Raw genomic sequence first — 24,677 nt, forward strand, 5'->3', positions numbered from 1 at the left:
GTAAATGTTCAGGAAGTTAAAAGAAAACATACATTTAGGAAAGGATAGTTCAACCAGCAGTTACTAAATTTCATAATCTCCCATGGAAATATGCTTCATAAGCAATAGGAAGACGCAGGTAACCAAAAACAAGAGCTTATTAAGACCACAGTGGACAGAGTTAATAACAATGGCAAAACTCTTCTCAGTAAAATAGGACAACTTTTCTGTCACTAACAGGCATTTGTCTGGTACTCTCAGTGAATAAACGTAGGGGAACATGAAGACAGTAAGATATGAAGACAATGTCACTGATCATTCCTAACGACAGTGGTGGGGCATTCTTCATAGTTGCGGACAGGTACGTCTCAGGATATCGGTGGGAAGTCTTAGATCCCACTGTAGTGTCTTCTGAACACACTCTGAATGATGGGTTGCTAAGAGCTGCCGCATGAATTGGTACAGAGCTTCAGTGGTGCGAAGTCCTAACCTGTTGGCTTGTACCACCCTATATACCTGGGACGGGCAGGAATTCAGGCTGATCCAGATTTACACATGTGGCACCACAGAGAAATAGATCCCTGACGTGGAGGACCTCACGTGGTGCTTGTCCTGCAGTTAGTTGTCCTTGTTGTTATTGATGCAGTTCAAGGAGGTAACACTTTTTGCATGTGCAACCCTGTGATGCTTCAGTGTGTGAGGTGTTGCCAATCCGTTAAGGTGAACATATGGTAAATGGCAAAAATGGTATTTTGTGTTTGAAGTGACTGGATTGCCAGTATGCTGCTGAGTGAGGATGAGCAACTGTCAAAGAATTTGGTTAGTTTACTGCTGTGTCTTCCATGACTAGGAGAAAGTTTACCTATGTGGTATGCATAACTTACTGCATTGCATGTAATTTCTGCCTTACAGTGATACGAGATATTGCAGGTGAAGCAGAGAAAAGTTAGTCATGTTATGACACTCTGTCAAGTGCAACTCTGTTATGATAGCTTTCAGGGAAGTGGCATGAGGAAATTGGTTGATTACTGTTGATTAAAGCAAAATAATTCTATCTCTGCTAAGTTATTGTGATGGTTTTTCAAGAGACAGCATCCTGTTCTTGTGGTTGGAAGTGCCGTAGTTTGTTTCAGGAAAAATGTGTGTGCAGAGGAAAGAGGATTTTAGGTGTTGGAGCCATGATGTTTTATGTAAGGTATTCACTGGAACAGATGTCAAGGAGAATTAATATTTATTGTTGAAATTTATGTAATGGTTAGTAGTAAATACTTTTATATTCATGTATGGTTTTAATTACAATGAGTAACATGTATGTTCTGTAACTTGGTTTTGTATCATTTTACAAACTCTACATGCTTATAAACATTTCTGCAAGAAATGCAATCTACCTGTCTGTGATTTGATTCAATGGATCATTGGAAATATTCTGTGGTAACCAACCTGCATCTCTTCTCTTCTACCTCCAACCCTCACTCCAACCCAAAACTGTAGTGTAATGTGTGAAATACAGATATCCATTGAATCAAATCACAGAATGGGTAGATTGCATTTCTTGCAGAAATGTTAATAAGCATGTAGAGTTTGTATAGCAGGCAAAGTGTAATATTGTTAACCAAATATACCTTTATTGTATGGGCTGTGTGTAAAGCCAAGCTTTGTTCAGATTAATTGTGGCAGCACTTGTTGTTTGAGCAGTATACAGGGATGAATTAATATTGATTAAAGCACTTTTGGTATCATTTCTGCCTGTTACATGTGTTTATTTGCAGTTAAGCTGTTTTAGCTGTTTTATACTATGTTGCTTCAGTAATGTTACACAATTGGGTTAGGAAAGTCAAGCTTTTAGTGCATATGAGATTGTAATTAACATAGTAACAGTTTGGCACAGAGACTATTGGGACCTATGTTTGCATCTTTTTGCATAATGGAGAGGAAAAGATGAGGTACCATATTAAGGGCTAAATGCATGAATATTGCATGGGTGATTAGCTGAATAATTCATTGAGTTCCTTGGTAAGAGACTGACATTGCTTCAGCAAAGGTTTTTGGCAGTATGTCAGAATAATCTGTTGGATGTATGCTTCAGTAAGGTCTAACCTTGATGTAACATTGCCAAATGCTACTATCCAAAATGTCATTTCATTGCATGAAAATCTTTTAGTGTTGATGAATTCGTATTGTGAAATGGAATAGTTTCATGTAAGCGGTTTGTAGTTACAGCTTAAGAGTACTGGTCATTCATTTTTGTTGGGATTGCGCTTTAAGCGGCATTTCTGTACATATATCACTTGAAAGTGTGCAGTTGGTTTGGTATGTGTCAGGTACTAACAATATAGCAGCAGCTGAGAGCGAATGGTCACAATTATTTCAATGAGTAGAGTATTTGCTTTACTGATACCAATGTGTATGAAGAGCAAGTGTGGCATATTTTATAGAGAGACATTGTTACGGATGAGTACTGTGAATGAATCTGGTTGTTTTTAATGTGATCTGAGATGAATGAATGTTGTATGCACTACAATTGGGTGATCATTTTACAAGTTCATATCCACCTAGTGGACATGAAGTATTTATATAATTATTTAAGCCTTGTTTCCCAAGAGTTAGATCCAACATGAGCAAATGCGAATATATCAACAGGTGCTATTTGTACCGGCTAGTATGAATAATTACTGATGTAAGGGAAAAAATGATACTGTAACCACTGGTGAAATAAAGTAGTTACTGGTATGTCTTCATTTTGTAAGTACTGGTAGAAACAGTAAACAAATGCAATAGTGCGGTAATTGCCATAGTCTGAAGCAGGCATGTGGTGTAAAGTTGATGTGTTGGTGACTTTGCGTTGGAGGGATAACTAGATGATGTGCTAAAAGATACAATACTCTTCTGCTGTTTGTATGACCTGATGCATTAGTATTTGCAGTTGTGACAGTCTTGCATGCTGTTGTTTCCTGGATTGCATTATAGTGTGTTGTTACCTGTGCAAACACCCTTATTTCTCTCTCTCTCTCTCTCTCTTCCAACAGAAATGGGCATGTTTATTGAGACACATACATAATCAACACAGGGCAGTCAGTTGACTTATTGAATGAGTAATCATTGATGATGCAAGAGGGCCTGAGGAAGATGGCTCACAGTGTGAAGGATGTGGGGGTTTCTGTAAAGCCGTTTCAAAATACTGGCAGTGTTGATAGTTGTAGTAGTTGTAAACTGTCTTTAGGTATTGATGCCCAAAGATTGTCATACTGCATGGTTGGGATAAGAAATGTTGTAGGAGGGTCATAGGTGCAGATGAATGGCATCATATTATAGCAGCATTAAATGTGTTTCTATATTTGAGAGTATTTGTTTGAGCTACAGAAGGTGTGTGTTATTTTACAGAATAGAAGTATGTATTTAATTAGCTCTGCACCATCACTAGCATTGGCTAACATTGTAATATTTCTTGTGTCTCTTAGGATAAACAGTGACTGTGCGAATGATGAGATTCACTGTGCTCAATTTTGAAGCTTATGGAAAGGATGTAGGTTCAAGAGTCAGTTGATCACAGAACGTGTTAAGCCTCTGGTTTTGTTAAACTGAAACAGTTCCTTCCATGTGGTAGCATAAATTTGATTTGAGCATAGTTGGTGGGTTCCACAGTTTGTTGTATGAGATTGTCAGACATGCTATCCTAATGTCCATCACTGGCATGAGAGGTATGATACACTTGCATTATGGATGTATTAATTTTTCTTGTGTTATTGCTGATTGGTAAAACTGAAATGATAGTATTCTTGTATGATGTCATATATGACCATTTTGTATGGATGACACTGTATTCAATTATTTTCAGAGGAAATGGTTGTGTTTACAGTTTATGGCTATGTTACTGTGTATGTATTGGAAGGAGCAGGAACAACTGCAAATATTTGAGGAGTTGTTAAAAAATTTGGGTTTAGAAGAGAAGAGTTGGAAGAGCTGCAGCAAAATGATAGTATGAATTTCGAAGAAATGGGAAGGGGATTTAGCAGGATGCCATTGGAAGAGGATGTGAAGCTGTCAAAGTGTTTGGTTAGTTTCCTGTTGTCATCTGTGACTTACACTTTGTACCCAGGTCATGTGTGTAATATGGTGCATTGCATGTTAATATTCTCCTGATAGTAATACCAGGTGCTGCAGATGAAACAGAAAAGTTTTTCATGTTATGACCTTCTCTCAAGTGCAGCTTCATTGTGATTTCTTTCAGTGAAGGGTCATGAGGAAATTGAATGTGATTGCTGTTGAGTAAAGCAAAATGATTCTTTACCTGATAAGATATACTGATGATCTTCCATTAGACAGTAACCAATTTTTTGTGGTTGGAAGTGGCGGAATAATGTAAATGATTTGAACATTGTGGAGCAAAAAAAAATGGTGTGAAGAACAGAGTTCCAGTGTACAAAGAATCACAACAGAGGAATGGAAATTCAGTATTAACCTGACTATAGCAGATGTTGGAAGTGACCATCCTTCTACTTTTCCATTTTTGGGTCCTTGTCAGCAAGTTGCTGAAGGCGGATCAAAGCTGGACTACTGGAATGTCTGCAATCTCATCAGAAATGTTCCTCTGCAGTTCTTGAAGACTCTGAAGGTTGTTGTGATACACCTTAGACTTGATGACTCGCTTCACAGAGTTATCGCACATTGACAGAACAGGTGACATGGGTGGCCAGCTAGTTCTGTGACTAGACTGACCTCTGATAAGTAAGTGTGTGCCAATGTTTGTCCAGCTCTACGGGCACTTACTGAGCACTTACCTCTGTCCTGTTGGAAGGAAGTATAGGTCATTTCCTCATCAGTTAATGCTGCCACAAATACACATTGAGACGTATCCAGTCATCACCACCACTTCTGTTTGCTCCTCCCTGTATTTACCTATGGTTTTAGTTACAGTGAGTGTAAATTGTGTCACTTGATTTTGTCTAATGGTAGGTCGTGTATAATTGACAATACTTCATTCACAGTGTCTTGTTACAAGGTAGAGGTAACCCTTAGGTTGCAGAGTAATGGATTGGAGTGAGTGTAGGAGGGTGAAGAGGAGGAGAGATGCAGGTTGGTTAACACAGAATATTTCTGGTAATCAATTGAACACAAATCATGGGATTGGTTTGTCTGCAGTGTTAGTAGAAATGTATGTAAACATGTAGAGTGTGTATATAGTAGGGGCAGAGTATAATGTTATTTGTAAAGCATACACACATTGAATTTGGCTATATGTAAAGCATTGCTTTGTTAGGGTAATTGTAGCAGCACCTGCTGTTTCAGCAATGTATAGAGATGAATTAATAGTAAATCAAACACTTTTGGTACCATTTCTGCCTGTTATGTGTTCTTTGCAGTTAAACTGTTTTAGACTGTCTTAATTCAGAAATGTTGTGCAATTGAGTTAGAAAAGTGAAGAAGTTTGTACATTTGAGATTTTAATTAACATAGGAACAGTTTGGCACAGAGTGCTATTGGGAGCTATGTCTGAATCTTTTTGCGTGATGGAGAGGAAAAGATAATGTACCATAATAAGGGCTCAGTCCACGATATTTGCATAGGTGATTTGACAAATAGTTTGTTGAGGTCCAGACACGACATTGCTTATGCAATGTTAGTGTCAGTGTGTTAATGTAAGAATAATCTGTTGGCCGTGTATTTCAGTAAGCCTAAAGCTGACGTAACATTGTCAAATGCTACCATCCAAAATGTATCATTACGTCGCATGAAAATGTTTTTAGTGTTGACAAATGTGTGTTGTGAAATGGAGTAATACCACGTAATTGGTTTGTAGCTATGGCGTAAGACTCTTAGTCGTTGGTTTTTGTTGGGATTGTGCTTCGAATGGCCTTCCTGTATATGTATAACTTGAAAGTGTGCAGCTGGTTTGGTATGTGTCAGGTACTAACACCGTAGCAGTAGCAGAGAGCAAATGGTCAAAATTAATTTTATGAGTAGAGTATTTGCTTTACAGATAGCATTTTGTATGAAGGACAAGTGTGGTGTACTTTATAAAGAGTCATTTTGGTGGATGTGTTCTTTGAGCAAAATTAGTGGTTTTTAATGTGATCTGAGATGAATGAAGTATGTGCTACAATTTGGTGGTTGTTTCACAAGTTTGTGCCAACCTAATGTGATAGATGTAATTACTGAAGTCTTGTTTCACAAGACTTAGAACTGACCTATGCAAATGTGAAAATATCAGCTGGTGCTACTTTTAGCAGCTAGGACAAAGCATATCTAAAGGATTAATGATATAAGGAAAAATGTCATCAGATTGTCATTGATAGAATATCGTAGTAACTGCTGTGTCTGTATTGTGTAAGTACTGATAGACGCAGTAAGTAACTTTTGTAGTGTGCTAATTGCTGTAGTGTGAAGTGGGCATGTTTAGCTAGGTTGGTGTGTTGCTGACTCTGTGGTGGAGCAGTAAGTGGATGATGCCCTAAATGATATAATTCCCTTTCACTGCTTGTGTGACAAGATGCATTGGCATATGCAGTTGTGACAGTTGTATGCTGTTGTTTCATTGATTGCATTATGTGTGGTGTCCTTGGTGCAAACACTTCTCTCTCTCTCTCTCTCTCTCTCTCTCTCTCTCTCTTACAACAAAAGTAGGCATGTTTCTTCTGACACATACATAGTTGTCAACAGAGGGCAGTCAGTTGACTTAATCAGTAATCATTGATGATGCGTGAGGTCCTGAGGAAGATAGCTCATTGTGTGAAGGATGTGGTAGTTTCAAAATTTTGGCAGGGTGGACATAGATCATTAAGATACTGCATGGTTGAGAAAGTAAATGTTGCCATTCACCTGTGACCCATCTGCATCACACTGTAGTAACATTAAATGTTTCTGTATTTGAGCGCATGTTTTAAGTTACAGACAGTATTGTGTGTCATTTTACAAAGTAGAGGAATGTGTTTCATTAGTGCTGCACGTCAGTAGCATCAGGTAACACTGTGACATTTCTTGTGCCTCTTACGATGAATAGTCAAAATGTGAAAGATGAGATTCACTATGCTTTAAAGCACGTGTAAAAGATGTATGTTCAGGATTCAGTTGATCACTGCATTGGTTTAGCCTCTGGTTATATTACACAGAAATTGTACCTTCCATGGGGTGGGATAAATTTGATTTGAGCGTAGTTGCTTGGTTCTGTGGTTTGTTGTAGGAGGGTCAGTTATACATGCTATGCTAATGCCCATCATTGGTATGAGAGGTATGATTCACTTGCATTATGGATAGCTTGATTTTTCTTGCTTTATTGCCAAATTGTTTACAGCTGGAATGGCAGTGTTCTTTTATGCTGTTGTGTGTTACCCTCATGTATGAGTCACTATGCATCCATTTGTTTTCAGGGGAAGTGGTTGTGGCTATAGTGGGAGGCTATATTACAACATATGTGTCAGAAGGAGCAGAACAACTGCAAATATTTGAGAAGTTAGCAGAAAATATACTTTCAGAAAAGAATAGTTTGAACAGTAGTGACAAAATTGCTTAATCCCCTATGGAAAGATACTTCATAAGCAATAGGAAGGCACAAGTAACCAAAAATAAGGGTTTATTATGACCACAATAGATGGAATTAATAACAGAGAAAAAGCTGTCCTCCATAAAAATAATACAACTTTTTGGTCACTAATGAGTATGTGCCTGGAACTCACAGTAAATAAACATAGTGTGATGTGAAGATTATGCCACTGATAATCCCTAATGATGGAGGTGGGGCATTCGGTGTAGTCAGCTGACAGGTAAGTCTCGAGATATTGGTGGGAAGTCGTAAATCCCACTGCAGTGTCTTCAAATATACTCTGAATGGTGGGCTGCTAAGAGCTGGCAGGTGAATTGGTCCAGTTAGTTGTCCTTGTTGTGATCAACACAGTCTGAGGAGGCAACGCCTTGTGCATGTGCAACCCTGTGATGCTTCCGTGTGTGAGGAGTTGCCAATCCATTTAGGTGAACATTGGGTAAGTGGCGAAAATGGTATTTTGTGTTTGAAGTGAATGGAAGTGGATTGCCAGGATGCTACTGAATGAGGATGAGAAGCTGTCAAAGAATTTGGCTAGTTTGCTGCTGTGTCTTCCATGAATAGGAGAATGTTTACCCACATGGTATATATAACTTATTGCATTGAATGTGATTTCTGCCTTGTGTTACGAAATGTTGCAGATGAAGCAGAAAAGTTACGTCATGTTAAGACACTCCGTCAAGTGAGCTCTTTTATGATTTGTTTCAGGGAAGTGGCATGAGGAAATTTATTGTGATTACTGTTGATTAATGCAAAATTATTCTTTCTCTGCTAAGTTATTGTGATGGTTTTTCATAAAGCAGCATCCAGTTTTTGTGGTTGGAGGTGGCGGAGTTCGTTTCAGGAAAAATGTATGTGCAGAGGAAAGGTGTCTGTAGGTGTTGGAGCCATGATGTTCTATGTAATGCGTTTTTTGGAACAGATGCCACCGAGAAGTAATATATATTGTTGAAAATTATGTGATGTTTAGTAGTAAGTAGTTTTGTTTTCACCTGTGGTTTGAATAACAGTGAGTGCAACAAATTGTCGTGTAACTTGATTTTGTCTCAAATTACTGCATGTATAATATAAGAGTATATTACTTCCACTCAGTGTCCTGCTGTGAAATAAAGATACCTTGTAGATTTGGATACGAGTGAGTGTTGGAGGTAGAAGAGATACTGGTTGGTTAACATAGAACACTTCTAATTATTAATTGAATCAAATCACAGAACAGGGAGGTTGCAGCACTTGCAGAAATGTTAGTAAGCAAGTAGAGTTTGTATATACTCCCTAGTATAGTAGTGTAATTTTGTTTAAGAAAAATACATTTGTTGTGTTGGCCTATGTGTAAAGCAATGCTTTGTTCACATTAATTGTGGTAGTACTAGTTGTTTGAGCTGTGTACAGGAATGAATTAATGTTAATTTAAGCTCTTTTGGTACCATTTCTGCCTGTACGTGTGCTTCTTTGCAGATAAGGTTTTAGTACTGTGTTACTTTAGTAATGTTATGCAATTGAGTTAGAAAAGTCAAGCTGTTTGTGCATGTGAGATTGTAATTAACATAGGAACAGTTTGGCACAGAGTACTGTTGAGAGCTATGTCTGCGTCTTTTTGCATGATGGAGAGGAAAAGATGATGGACAACAAGGGCTCAGTGCACGAATATTGTGTGGATTGTTTGTCAAGTAGTTCATTAATGTCCAGAGATGACATTACCTTTGCAAGGTGTGTTAATGTAAGAAGAATCTGTTGGATGTATATTTCAGTAAGGCCTGAACGTGATGTAACATTGTCAAATGCTACTATCAAAAATGTTATTACATTGCATGAAAATGTTTTTAGTGTTGACGAATTGGTGTTCGGAAGTGTAGTAGTACCATGTAACTGGCTTGTAGCTACAGCATGAGAGACTTGGACAATAGTTTTTGTTGGGATTGTACTGTGAGTGGCCTTTCTGTATACATGCAACTTCAAAGTGTTCAGTTGGTTCAATATATGTCAGGTACTAACAACATAGCAGCTGAGAGCCATTGGTCAAAATTATCTTTATGAATGGAGTATTTGCGTTACAGAAAACAGTGTGTGTGAAGGGCACGTGTGGCATACTTTTTATAAAGATTCATTCTTGCAGATGAGCGAATCTACTGTCTTGGAATGTGATCTGAGATGAATGTTGTATGTGGTACCATTTGACAATCATTTCACAATTTTCTACCTACCTAATTGACATGGAAGTGATTGGTGTAATTACTGAAGTCGTCTTTCTCAATTGCTAAAACCAACCTAAGCCAATGTGAATATATCAGCAGGTGCTAATCATATCAGCTAGGACAGAGCATTATCTGAATCATTATTGATGTAAGGAAAAAGTCTTAAGGTAGTCATATGTGGAATGAACTATTAACTGATGTCTCTTCATTCTTCAAGTACTGGTAAAAACATATAATTGCTATAGTGTGGTGATAACTATAGTGTCAAGCAGGCATGTGATACTAAGTTGATGACTTTGCATTGGTTACTTTGCATTTAAGGAATAACTAGATAATGTGCTAAAAGAAATAATTCCATTTTACTGTTTGTGTGACCAGAGACACTAGTACTTGTAGTTGTGATATTTTGTATGCTGTTGTTTCATGGCTTGCATTATAGTGGGATTGGTACTTGTGCAAACACCTCTCTTTCTCTGTTTCGCTGACATCCAGCAGAAATGAGCATGTTTATTGAGACAGATACATAATCATTAGCAGAGGGCACTGAGTTGAATTATTGATTGAGTAATTATTGAAGATGCAAGTTGTATTGGAAAAGATGGCTTGCTGTACGAAGGATGTGGGTGGTCCACATGTAGTTGTTTTAAAATTTTGGTAAAGTAGTTAGTTGTTGTAGACTGCCTTTTGGGATTGATATCCAAAAATTAGTGACATACTGTGTAATTGAGGTAGGAAATACTGCAGAATGATCACAGGTAAGTGGCATCGTACTAATGTAGCATTGAAATATTTGGCTGCATTTGAGAGTATTTGTTTGAGTTGAAGGAGTTGTGTGTTGTTGAATGGAGTAGAGGTATGTGTTCCATTTGTTCTGAACCATTAGTGGATTTAGCTAACATTATAATGTTTCTTGAGCCTCTTAGAAAGAATAGTCGTAATGTAAATCATGTGATTCACTGTGCTTAAGTTTTAAGCATTTGGTAAAAATGTGTGTTCAAGATTCAGTTGCTCAGAATATCACTTAAGCCTCTGGTCTTATTGCCCTGAAAAGGCGTCTTCCATGTGGTGCCATAAATTAGATGTGAGCATGGTTGCTTGGTTACATGGTTTGCTGTATTTTCAGACAGACATGCTATGCTTTGCTAATATACATCAGTGTCATGATAGGTATGATGCACTTGCAATATGGTTAATTTTTTTTTGCATTATTCTTGAATTGTTAGCAGCTGAAATAGCAGTGTTCTTTTATGGATTTGTGTATAATCCTTTAGTATGGGTCACACTGTACTCATTTATTTTTAGAGGAAATAACTGTGGTTGTAATGGAAGGATAGGTTTTGAGGTACTTACTGTTAGGAGCAGGAGCAACTGTAAATATTAGAGTAGTTGTCAACAGACATACATCTAGAAGAGATTGAAAATACCGGTACAGTTGTAAGGTTCTTTCATTTAACACACAACCGTTTTCAGGCTCTTATACGCTCATATTCAGGTGTCTCTCTGAAAATATCAAGAGATATGGGATGATTTGGAAGAGAATAGTTGGAACAGCTGTAGCAAAATGTTAAGGGTTTCAAATGATGGGAAGGGTATTGAGCAGGATGCGATTGGAGGAGGTTGTGAAGCTGTCAAAGAGTTTGATTAGTTTCCTGGTGTGTCATCTGTGATACTGAGAACTTGTAACCAGGTTGTGTGTATAATTTGTTCAACTGCATGTAATTTCATACTTACAGTGGTACTGGATGTTGCAGAGGAAGCTGAAAAGTTATTCATGTTTTGACACTCCATCAGATGCAGCTCTGTTGTGATTTGTTGCAGTGGACTGGCATGAGGAAATTGATTGTGATTGCTGTTGATTAAAGCAAAACACCTCATTGTGTGCTAGGATGTAGTGATCGTTTTTCATTAGGCAGTATCCAGTTTTTTGTGTTTGTAAGTGGCAGTGTTTGTTTCTGCAGAAATGTGTATGCGGAGTAAAGAGGACTACTGCTGTTGCAGCCATAATATTGTATATAATGCCTTGGTTGCATCAGGTGTAATGAAGAATTAATATATTTGCCTGAAATTGATATTTATGTGATAATTTAAATTATTTATACAAGGTGGAGCAAATAAAAGTAGCCTGAAGAAGAGAGTTCCAGGGTACAAAGAATCAGAGCACAGGAATAGAAATCCAGTACTAGCTTGACTATAGCAGATGTTCAAAGTAACAACCACTCAACTTTCTGCATTTTTGGGTACTGGTCAGCAAGTTGCTGAAGGCGGATCAAAGCTGGCCTGCTGGAATGGCTGCAGTCTCATCCAAGATATTCTGCTGCAGTTCTCGAAGACTATGAGGGTTGGTGTGATACACATTAAACTACATAGCTCGCTACACCAAGTTATTGCAAACTGACAGATCAGGTGACATGGGTGGCCAGTTAGTTCTGCGACTAGACTGACCTCTGATAATGTATATGGCAGGCATGAAGTTTGTGTAATAGTGCTCCAAGGTTTGTTGGGCTGTATGGGCACACTCTCCATCCTGTTGGAAGAAAGTATAGGTCATTTTCTTCACAGTTAATGGTGCCACAAATATACGTTAAATCGTATCCAATCATCATGGCCACGTTTATGTGCTCCGCTCTGTATTTACTTGTGGTTTTAATTACAGTGAGTGTAATATGTAGAGTGTGTTACTTGATGTTGTCTATGGTAGATCATGTATAATGTATATTACTCCATTCATAGTGTCATGGTGTGAAGTAGGGGTAGCCCATAGGTTGCAGAGTAAGGGATTAGAGTGCGTGTTGGAGGAAGAACATTTCTAGTGATCCATTGAATGCGAATCATGTGATGTTGTGTTTAGAATGTTCGCACAAATGTTAGTAAGCATGTAAGAGATGTACATAGCAGGGACAGTGTAATATTGTTTAAAAAGCAAACATTTATTGTGTTTGAATGTGAGTAAAGCAACACTTTGTTCAGCTTAATTGTGGCAGCACTTGTGTGAGCAGTGTACGCAGACGAATTAATATTATCTTGAGCATTTTGGTACCACTTCTGCCTGTTTTATGTGGTTTCTTGCAGTTATGTTGTTTCAGCCTGTGTTAATTTAGTAATGTTGTTCAGTTGGGTAAGAAATATCAAGCTGTCTGTGAATTTCAGAATATGATTAACACAGGAACAGTCTGGCGTAGGGTGTTTGAGCTATGCCTGCAATTTTTTGCATGATGGAAAAGTAAAGATAACGTACCACATTAAGGGCTCAATGCATGAATACTGCATGGGTGATTTCTCCTATATTTTGTTGAGATACATGCGAAGAGATTGCATTGCTTTTGGATGATTAGTGCCAGTGTGTATGTAAGAATGTGTTGGGTGTGTATCACTAAGGCCTAAACTTGATCTAACATTGTTAAATGCCCTTGCTGTTGTGAAACATAACAGTATCATATAATCAATTAGTAGCTACAGTGTGAGTGTCTCATTCATTGGTTTGTCTTGAGGTTGTGTTTTGAGTGTGCTTTTTCTATAAATATAACTTGCAAATGTGTAGTCCTTTTGATATGTGTCACATACAAATAACATTGCAGCAGCAGAGAGGGAATGCTCTGAATTGTTTTAATGAGTATATTACTTGCTTTATAATGGAAAATCCAGGATGAAAGTAACAATATTAGAGAAGTAAAGTTGCTACTCAGCACCTCCGCTATGTGGTGAGTAGCAGCTTTCCTTCTCTAATATTGTTACTTGCTTTACAGATATCAGTGACGTGGATTTACCTGTATGAAGGGCAAGAGTGCCATGTTTTATAAGTGGTAATTTTTGCGGAATGTAGTTGTTTTTAATGTGATGTGAGATGAACGTTGCATGTGGCAGCATACGGCAGTTTTCAACAAATTTGTACCCATGTAGCTGCCATGAAGTGATGATGTAATTAACGAGTGCTTGTTTCCAAAATGTTAGAACTGACATAAGCAAATGTGAATATATCAGCAGGTGCTTGTCTAATGAGCTAGGACAAGGCACAGATAGCATTATTGATGTAGGGAAAAATGTCATCAGGTTGTCATTGGTGGAATAAATTAATAACTACTGTCTATACTGTATTTGTATAGGTAGAAACAGAAAGTAATTTCTTTGCTGTGGTAATTCTGTAGTGTGAAGGAGAAGTCTAATGCTACCTTGGTGTGTTGTTGACTTTGCATTGAAGGAAAAAATGGATGATGGGCTAGAAGATATAATTCTGTTTCATTGTACATTTGACCAGATGCATTGGTACTTGTAGCAGTGACTGCATTGTATGTTGCTGTTTTGTGGATTGTAGTCTAGTGTGTTGGTGTCTGTGGAGAGACACCTCTCTCTCTCTCTCTCTCTCTCTCTCTCTCTCTCTCTCTCTCTCTCTCTCTCTCTCTCTCTACTTATTCCAACAGAAGTGGGCATGTTTAAGACACACACACATTGGTCAGCAGAGGGCAATCAGTTGACATACTGGTTGTGTAATTGAGGATGCAAGACATATTGGAAAAGACCTCACTGCATGAAAGATGTGGGTGATTTCTAGAAATTAGTTTTGAAATGTTGGAGATGTGAATAGTTGCAGACTGCCTTTAGGCAGTGATGCCCCAAGATCAAATACGTACTTTCTAACTGAGGTAGGATATTCTGTAAGGAGGTCACAGTTTAGTGGCATTCTTCTGCTGATGTAGCATTGAAATGTATGGCTGTATTGTAGAGTATTTCTTTGAGTTACAGATGTTGTGTGTTATTGAACAGGGTAGAGGTATGTGTTTCATTAGTTTTGCACCATCAGTGACTTTACATAAGACTGTAATATTTCTTGTGCATTTTAGGATGATTAGTCATAATGTGAATGCTGAGATTCTGTGCGCTTCAGTTTACAGCTTTTGGAAAGGATATATGTTCAGGACCCAGTTATCACAACATTATTTAAGCCTCTGGATTTATTGCACTGGCGTAGTGCCTTTCATGTGTTGGCATACATTTGATACGAGCATTCTTGCTTGGTTACACGGATTGTTGTTTGAGGTTTTCTCAGGCATTCCGTGCTAATGTCCATCAGTGTCAGAGGTATGACGCACTTGCATTGTGGATATCTTAATTTTTGTTGCGCTATTGTGAATTATTTTCAGCTAATATAAGTGTTCTTTTATGCTATTATGTATGACCCTTTTGTATGGGGTCACTTCGTATTTGTTTATTTTCAGAGGCAATGGTTGTAGTTGAAATTTAAGGCTATATTATGATGTACATCTTGTAAGGAGCAGGAACAACTGCAAATATTTGAGAATTTATCAAAAAATGTACATTTAGAAAATAATAGTTGTAACAGCTGCAGTTAAATGATAGTGTGAGTTTGAAAAGATAGGGAGGTATGTGATAGGAGGAGGATGAGGGGCTGTTAAAGAGTTTGGTTAGTTCCTGTTGCCCCATCTGTGATGTCGAGAATTTGTACTATTGCTGTTGGTGTCACTATGTTTTATGTAATGTATTGGCTACAACAGGTGTCATGGAGAATAAATGTATTTGGTGAAGTTGAAATGTATGTCATGTTTAGTAGTAAATATTTTGTATTTACCTATGGTTTTGATTGCAGTGGTCATAACATCTAGATCATGTAACTTGATTTTGTCTAACATTAGTGCATGCATTAAGTTCTTACTTTCGTTCATAGTGTCCTGCTTACAAATACAGGTAGCCTGTTGGTTGAAGAATGTTGGTTTGGAGTGAGTGGAGAAGAGTAGTACTGCAAGTTGGTTAAGACAATATTCCTAGTAATCCATTGAACACAAATTACGAATGTTTGCAGAAATGGTTGTAAGCATGTAGAGTTTGTATATACTAGGCAGAGAGTGTAATTTTACTTCAGAAGGCTGACATTGTTTGGCTATGTGTAAAACAATGCTTTGTTAAGGTTCATAGCAGCAGCACTAGTTCCTTGAGCAGTGTTACAAGGTTGAAGTAAGATTAATTGAATGGGTTTGGTACAATTTCTGCCTGTTCTATGTGGGCTTTGCAGTTATGCTGTTTCAACCTGTGTCACTTTTTTAATGTTGAGCAGTCAGTTTAGAAGTGTCAGGCCGTTTGTGCATATGAGAATGTGATTAACATGGGAAAATTTGAAACTTCATGGCAGGTTAAAACTGTGTGCTGGACCGAGACTCGAGCTCGGGACTCTGTCTAGGTCCCAAGTTAGTCTCGGTCCAGCACGCAGTTTTAATCTTTCAGGAAGTTTCATATCAGCACACACTCTGCTGCAGAATGCAAATCTCATTCTGGCAACATAGGAACAGTTTGACACTGAGCAATCATGGGAGCTATGTATGCACCTCTTTGCGTGATGGAGAGGAAATGATGATGTATCACATTATGGTTCAATGCATGAATATTGCATGGGTGATTTGCTGAATAATTCATAAAGTCCATAGTAAGAGATGACATTGCTTTTACGGTGTTAACGTCAGTGTGTTAAAATAAGAATAATGTGTTGGACATAAGTACCATTAAGGCTTAAACTTGACATAACATTATGAGGGGCTACTATACAAAATATAAGTTAATTGGATAGATTAAAAATATGTTCACAAAGTGCAAGCAGGAGAAAACCTATACAAAACAAGGTTTTATGCATGGAAGCTTTTGGAGTCAGTAGCTTGTTCACAGGATGGAGGGAAAGAAAAAAGGATGAAGGAAAATGGCAGGTGATTTTAGTGCATGAAATTGTTGTTAGTGTCAACTGGAATAGTATCATCTAATGAGACTGTAGCTACAGCATGAAAGTTTGTAATTTTATCTTGGATTGTGTTTGGAGTGGCCTTTCTGTATCTGTATAACCTGCAAGTGCAGTCATTTTGGTGCATGTTAGGTACTAATAACATAGCAGCAGCTGAGAGGGAATGGTCAGAAATGTTTTAGTGAGTACATTGTTGAAGTGATGTGGATTTAACTGTATGTAGAGCAAATGTGGCATACTTCACAATAGTCATTTTTGTGGGATGGGTGCTTTGAGGGAATCTAGTGATTTTTAATGTGATACGAAATGCATGTTATATGTGACACCATTTGACGATTGTTTCACGAATATGTACCCACGTAGTGGCCGTGAATGATGACATAATTACTGAACACCTGTTTTCCAAGAGTTAGAAGAGATCAAAGCAAATTGGAATATATCAGCAGGTGCTAGTCACGGCAACTAGGATGAAGCATTATCTAAAGCATAAATAATCTTAGGAAGATCATCATCAGGTTGTCATTGGTGGTATATGTTAATAACTGCTGTTCCTTCATTTTGTAAGCACTGGTAGAAACAGTAGTAATTGCTATAGTGTGAAGCAGGTGTGTGATGTTAGGTGGGTGTTTTGATAACTTCGCATTTTCAGAATAACTGGATAATGTCATAAAACATATAATTATGTTTTGCAGATGCATTGATACTTGTAGTTTTGTGCTGTTGTTTCATATTCTCTCTCTCTCTCTCTCTCTCTCTCTCTCTCTCTCTCTCTCTCTCTCTCTCTCTCTTATTGCAGCAGGAATAGACATATATACGTACATGTTCATCAGCTAAGGGAAGTCAGCTGGCTTATTGATTAATTATTGGGAATGCAAAAGGTGTTGGGAAAGTTAGCTCATTTTGGGGAAGATGTGGGGGATTTGTGTATATAGTTTTGAAATACTGGCAGTGTGGATAGTTGTTGCGGTAGACTGCCTTTAGGCATTGGTGCCCAAAGATCAGTTACATACTGTGTAATTGTAGGACACATATTGGAGGAGTGTGACACATCAGTGGTACATATCATACTGTTGTACCATTGAAATGTTTGGCTGTATGTGAGAGTATTTGTTAGACTTACAATAGGTGTTGTGTTTTACAGGACAGAATAGAGGCAAGTGTTTCATTAATTCTGTCCCATTAATGGCTTTTGCTAACACTTTAATATTTTTACGCCTCTTAGGAGAAATAGTCATAATGTGAATGACGAGAGTCACGGTGCTTAAGTTTGAAGTCTTTGGAAAAGATGTACGTACAGGATTCTGTTGGTTGCAGCATTGGTTAAGCTTCTTGTTAATAAACTGTGCCTTCCGTGTGGTGGCATAAATCAGATTTGAGCGTGCTTGCTTGGTTATGTGGTTTGCTGTATGGGGTTCAGTCAGACATGCTGTGCTAATGTTCATCACTGGTGTTAGAGATACAACACACTTGCATTATGGATTGGTTAATTTTTCTTGAATTATTTCTGAATTGGTAACAGCTGAAATTACAGTATTCTTTTATGCAGTTGTATATATCCCTTTTGTATGGGTCAATCTGTATTCATTTATTTGCAAAAGAGATGATTTCAGTGAAGTAGCATGAGGAAATAGATTGAGTGTGCTGTTGATTAAAGCAAAATGATTCTATCTTTGGTCATGTACAGTGATGGTTTTTCATTAGGCATTATCCAGTTTTTGTGGTTGGAAGTGGCGGAGTTTGTTTCAGGATAAATGTGTGTGCAGAGGAAAATGAAGAATTGCTGTTGGAGCCTTGGTGTTTTGTGTAATGTGTCAGTTGCAACAGGTGTCCGTGGAATATTAATATGTTTGACTGAAGTTGATATTTATGTGATGATGTAAATATTTTGTACATGGTGCAGTAATAAAAATGGCATGAAGGGCAGAATTTCAGGGTACTAAGAGTCACTCCACAGGAAAGGAAATTCAGTATGAACCTGAATGGCTGCAGTCTAATAGAAAATGTTCTGCTACAGTTCTTGAAGACCATGAGGTTTGTTGCGATACACCTCAGACTTGATGACACGTTGCACAAAGTTATCGCACACTGAACGATCAGGTGACATGGATGGCCATCTATTCCGCAAAGACAGACCTTTAATAAACTCTGTCAGGTGTGGAGTTTGTGTAATTGTGCCCCAAGGTTCTCCCAGCTGTATGGGCACTTACTACATGCTGTTCAGAGGTATAGGTCATTTCCTCCTCATTTAATGAGCCCACAAATTCATGTTGAAACATGTCCAGGCCATTTTTAGTTGCTCCACCCTGTATTTACCTATGGTTTGAATTGAATTGCAGTGAGTGTTAATACATAGATTATGTTACTTGATTTTGTCTAATAGTAGTTCATGTATAATGCATGTAACTCCATTCATGGTGTCAGGTGAAGTAGAGGCAGTCTACAGGGTGCAGAGTAAGGTATTGGAGTGAGTGTCAGAGGGAGAAAAGGAGAGATGCAGGTTTGTTAACATACCTGTTCAGTGGACTACTAGAAATATTGTGACAGCATACTGTTGTAGAATTAAAAATTTGGCAGTATTGCAGAATAGTTGAGTGTTGTGTGTTACTGAACAGAGTACAGGTATGTGTTTCATTAGTTCTGCACCATCAGTGGCATTTGTAAACACTGTAATGTTTGCCTGTGTCTCTTAGCATGAATAGTCATAATGTGAATGATGAGATTCACTGTGCTTAAGTATAAAGTATTTGGATAGGATGTATGTTCAGCATGCAGTTGATCACAGCATTTGGTAAACCACTGGTTTTATTGTACTGAAACAGTGCCTCGCATGTGGTGACAAATTTGATTTCAGTGTGGTTGCTTTGTGATGTGGTTTGCTGTATGAGGTTGTCAGACATGCTATGCTAATGTCCATCACTGGCATGAGAGGTATGATATACTTGCATTATGGATGTATTAATTTTTCTTGTTTTATTGCTGAATTATAACAGCTGAAATAACAATGTTCTTTTGTGCTATTATAGGTGACCTTTTGTATTCGTCACTGAGTTTTTTTATTTTCATAGGAATTAGTTGTGGGTGTAACGGATTGTTAATTTATGACATACATGTTGGAAGGTGCAGGAGCAACTGCAAATGTATGAGAAGTTACCAAAAAACATGCAGTCAGAGGAAAGTAGTTGGAACAGCAGCAGAAAAATGATAGTATGTGTTTGAAATGATCAGAAGGGAACTGAGTAGTATGTTATTGAGTGAGAGTGAGTAGCTGTTTGAGTTCCATTATTTTGCTATGTATGTCTCATGACTTGGAGAATGTTTTCCCAGGTTGTATGTATAATTTATTGCATTGAATTGCATGTAATTTTTGACTTATAGTGATAAGAGATATGGCAGATGTAGCAGAAAAGTTAGTCATGTTATGACACTCCATCAAGTGCAGCTCTGTTGTGATTTGCTTGTCAAGTGGTATGAGGAGTGTTTTGTTTTAGGACAAATGTGCAGAGGAAAGAGGACTATTGCTGTTGGAGCCATGATGATGTGTGTAAGGTATTGGTTGCAATAGGTGTCATGGAGAATTAATATATTTGGTTGTTTGAAATTTATATTATGTTTAGTTGAAAGTACTTTGTATTTTCTTACGGTCTTAAGTACAGTGAGTGTATTTTATCTGTAGTCCGATCCACGAATGATGCCAGTTCATACAGCTTGAGATGTGGACACAGATTTCACCATTGCCAGTTCCAGCCAATAGTTGTGGTAAGTGCATACATGTGCACTGCAATTAAAAAAAGTGTGTACTCTGCAAATGCTGTTGTTCACTTGCTTGCACAGAATTTGTCACTTACCACCACGATCAGCCATGACATTTCACTACAAATAGAATAAAAATTCACTGAATAACTCACTATGATCATGTTTAATGCTTGCACTTGTTAAGACATACACAGCAGAGTGCTGAAAACACTACTGAATGCTCATTGGTTGTTGGAGAATGCGTGACATAAATGTGCAAAACAAGCCTAAACTCATCACCATTGTTCCTGACTTCACCTATAATATTAATGCATGCATGATGCACATTACTCCATAGTGGTGTGCTGTGAAATATAAGTATCTTATAGGTTGCAGAGTGAAAGACTGGAGTGAGTGTTGGAAGGAGAAGAAGAGAGATGCAGATAGGTTAACACAGAATATTTGTTGTGATCCATTGAATACAAATCATAAATGACTGTGTAATATTCTTTTTTCAAGCAAACGCTCATTGTATTTGGCTGTGTGTGAAGTAAAGCTTTGTTGAGGTTAATTGTGGGAGCACTTGTTATTTTGAGCAGTGTGCAAAGATTAATAAATATTTAGTCAAGCATTTTGGTACTGTTTCTGCCTGTTCTATGTGGTTCTTTGGAGGTATGCTTAGTTTAATAATGCTGTGTAGCTGGGTTACAAATGTGTATCTGTTGGTGCATATAAGAATGTAATTAATATAGGAGCAGTTTGGCACAGAGTACTATTGGAAGCTTTGTCTGTATTTCTTTGCATGATGGAGAGGAAAAGATGATGTACCACATCATGGGCTCATTGCATGATTTGAGCATGCTTTCATGGTTAGGTGATTTGCTGTATGAGGTTCTGTCTGACATGCTATATTGATGTCCATGACTGGTGTGGGAGGTACGATACACTTGCTTTATGGATTTGTTAATTTTTTTGCATTATTTCTGAATTTTTAACAACTGAAGTAGCAGTGATCTTTCATGCAGTTGTGTCCGACCCTTTTATACATATAAGTATTCATTTTCAGAGGAAACAGTTGTGGTTGTGACGGAAGGCTGTGTTATGATGTACACATTGTAAGGACCAGGAGCAACTGCAAATATTGGATAAGTCACCAAGAAGCATGCATTTAGAGGCGAATAATTGGAACAGCGGCAGCAAAATGATAGTATCAATTTGAAATCGACTGTACAATTTGTTGCATTGCATGTAATTTCATCCTGATAGTGGTACAAGATGTTGCAGACAAAGCAGAAAACCTAGTCATGTTATGACACTCCATCAAGTGCAGCTTTGTTGTGATTTCTTTCAGTGAAGTGACATGAGGAAATTGATAGTGATTGCTGTTGATTAAAGCAAAAAGATTCTTTTCCTATTAAGGTACACTGATAGTTTCTCATTAGGCAGTATCCAGTTTTGGTTTTTGGAAGTGGCGGAGTTTGTTTCAGAACAAATATGTGTGCAGAGGAAGGATGACAATTGCTGTTGGAGCCATGCGTAATGTGTTGGTCACTACAGGTGTCATGGAGAATCAATATATTGGGCTGAAGCTGATATTCATGTGATGGTGTAAATATTTTGTAGATGGTGGAGCAAATAAAAGTGGGGCAAATAACAGAATTCCAGGACACTAAGAAGCACACAAGAGGAATGGAAATTTAGTACTAACTTGACTATAACAGATGTGTAAAGTGACCACGATTAATCTTTATCTGATTTTTGGGTTCTGGTCAGCAAGTTGCTGAAGGCGAATCAAAGCTGGACTGATGGAATGGCTGCAGTCTCATTTGAAATATTCTGCTGCAGTTCTTGAAGACTATGAGGGTTGTTGCAATACACCTTAGACTTGATGGCTCGCCACGCAAAAGTATCACACACTGACAGATCAGGTGACATGGATGGCCAGCTATTTCCAATACCAGAATGACTTCTTATAACATCTGTCAGGCCTGAAGTTTGTGTAAGGGCACTCCAAGGTTTCTCCGGCTGTATGGGCATATACTCAATTTTATTGGAAGTAAGTATAGGTTATTTTCTCTTCAGTTACAGCTACCAAAAATATACCTCAAGATATATCTAATCATCTGGGCCACTTCTACCTGGTCCACCCTGGTAGTTACGTATGGTTTTAATTACAGTGAATAAAAAGTAGATTGTGTTCCTTGATTTTGTCTAATGGTTTTTCATGTATAATGTGTGGTACACCATTCGTAGTGTCATGCTGCAAAGTAGAGGTAGCCAGTGGGATGCAGAGTAATGGATTGGAGTGAGTGTCAGAGGGTGAAGAGGAGAATGCAAGTTCATTAACAAAGAATATTTCTGGTAATTCATTGAAACTGTAAGTGACAGCATACTACTGTTGTAGTATTGAAATATTTGGTAGTATTTCAGAATATTTGAGTGTTGTATGTTACTGAACAGAGTATAGAGGTATGTGTTTCATTAGTTCTGCACCATCAGTGGATTTACCTAGCACTGTAATATATACTGTGCCACATAGGATGAATAGTCATCATGTGAATGAGATTGACTGTGCTTCAGTTTCAAGCATATGGAAAACATTTATGTTCAGGATTGAAATCTTCAGAGCATTGGTGTAGATTCTGGTTTTATTGCACTGAAAGGATGCTTTGTATGTGTGGCAGGAATTTGATTTTAGCATGCTTGCTTTGTTACTTGGCTTGCTGTACAAGGTTCAAACAGTCTATGCTAATGTCCATCACTGGCATGAGAGGTATGGTACACTAGCATTATGGATTGGGTGATTTTTCTCATTTCATTGCTGAATTGTTGACAGCTGAAATGACCATGTTCTATTATGCTGTTGTGTGTGATCCTTTTGTATGGGTCACTCTGTATTCATTTATTTTCATAGGAAATTATTGGTGCTATAACGAAAGGATAGGTTATGGGATGTGTGTTGGAAGGAGCAGGAGCAACTGAAAATACTCCAGAGTGTACCAAAAGACATACATTTTGAGGAGAATAGTTGGGACAGCAGCAGCGAATGATAGTATGTGTTTCAAATGACTGGAATGGGACTGAACAGAATGATATTGTCAGAGTTCCTTTAGTCCTTACTGTGTTTCCCTAACTAGGAGAATGTTTACCCAGCAGTATATATAATTTGTTGAATTGTCTTATAGCAATATGTGATGTGACAGATGAAGCAGATAAGTTGTATCCATGTTACGACACTTCATCAAATGCAGCTGTGTTGTGATTTATTTCAGTGAAGTGGCATGAGGAAACTGACGGTGCTTGTGTTGATTACACCAAAGTGATGGTTTGTCTGGTAAGGTACTGAATACTGTGATGGTGTTTCGTTAGGCAGTATACATTTTTTGGAGTTGGAAGTGACGGGTTTTGTTGCAATAGGAATGTGTGTGTCTAGAGGAAAGAGGACTGTTGCTTTTGCTGCCATGATATTTTATGTAATGTATTTATTGGAAGGGGTGTCATGGTGAATTAATGTATTTGGCTAAATTTGAAATTTTTGTGATGCTTAGTAATAAATATTAGTATTTAAATATGGTTTTAACTACCGTGTAAGCAACATGTACTTCGTGTAACTTGATTTTGTCTAACATTAGTGCATGCATAATGTATATTATTTCCCTTCACAGTGTCATGCAGTGAAATGTAGGTAGCCTGTAGGTCGCAGAGTGATATATAAAAGTGAGTGTAGGAGGGAGAAGAGAAGAGATACAGGTTGGTTAAGACAGAACATATCAAGTGTTATCAAATCAGGAAATGAGTAGCTAGCATTTACTACAAAGTTTCGTGCAGTAGAGTCCTTGAATATAAATTTCTCAGTTCACTTTCCGCATCAGAAAGCGCAACATTACCCAAATTTTTAAAAGTTTGCAGATGCTATTGACCATCACCTGAGCAAGATGTTCATTATCTAAAGCATCAATGATGTAAGGAAAAACTTCATCAGTTGTCACTGCTGAAATCTGTGGTGTCTATATTCTGTAAGTACTGGTGGAAACAATAAGTAATTGCTATAGTGTGGTAATTACTATAGTGTGAAGCAGGCATATGATGCGAAGTTGATATGTTGGTGACATTGTGTTAGAGGAATAACTATGTGGCTTACTAAAATATAAAATTCTGTTCCACTGTTTGTGTGACCATATGCACTGGTACTTGTGGTGGTGACTGTGTTGTATCCTGTTGTTTCATGGATTTCATTCTGGGGTGTTGTGTAAACACATGCAAGAGGTGTCTGAAAAGGTAGCTCACTGTGTGAACGATGTAAGTGAATTGTGAAAGCAGCTTTGAAATATTGGCAGTGCAGATAGTTGTAGACTGCCTTTACGCATTGGTGCCCGAGGATCATCAATGAACTGCGTAATTGGCATAGATGATGTTGTAGGTACATTACAGGAGAGTGGCATGATAGTTTTGTAGAACTGAAGTTGCAGTTGTATTTGAAAGTATTTGAGTCATAGGATTTGTT

The 24,677-nt window shown here is 37.8% G+C and overlaps 1 long non-coding RNA gene across 22 annotated transcripts in view; it reads left to right on the plus strand.

Moving 5' to 3' along the window:
- The window catches only part of LOC126419337 (uncharacterized), a 95,309-nt gene that overhangs the window by 58,576 nt on the left and 12,056 nt on the right, over nucleotides 1–24,677 (plus strand). For 3 of the 22 annotated variants that reach the window (XR_007575969.1, XR_007575977.1, XR_007575985.1), the window contains exon 2: nucleotides 22,019–22,229. The exons of 12 other annotated variants lie outside the window; for them this stretch is intronic. This is a non-coding gene — a long non-coding RNA (uncharacterized LOC126419337). Of the gene's footprint in view, nucleotides 1–17,999; nucleotides 20,198–21,592; nucleotides 22,230–24,677 lie in introns of those variants that run through there. 7 more of the 22 variants (XR_007575970.1, XR_007575984.1, XR_007575975.1 and 4 more) reach the window with 6 other exon arrangements.

Source organism: Schistocerca serialis, chromosome 9, assembly GCF_023864345.2.
Source record: "Schistocerca serialis cubense isolate TAMUIC-IGC-003099 chromosome 9, iqSchSeri2.2, whole genome shotgun sequence".
NCBI lineage: Eukaryota > Metazoa > Arthropoda > Insecta > Orthoptera > Acrididae > Schistocerca > Schistocerca serialis.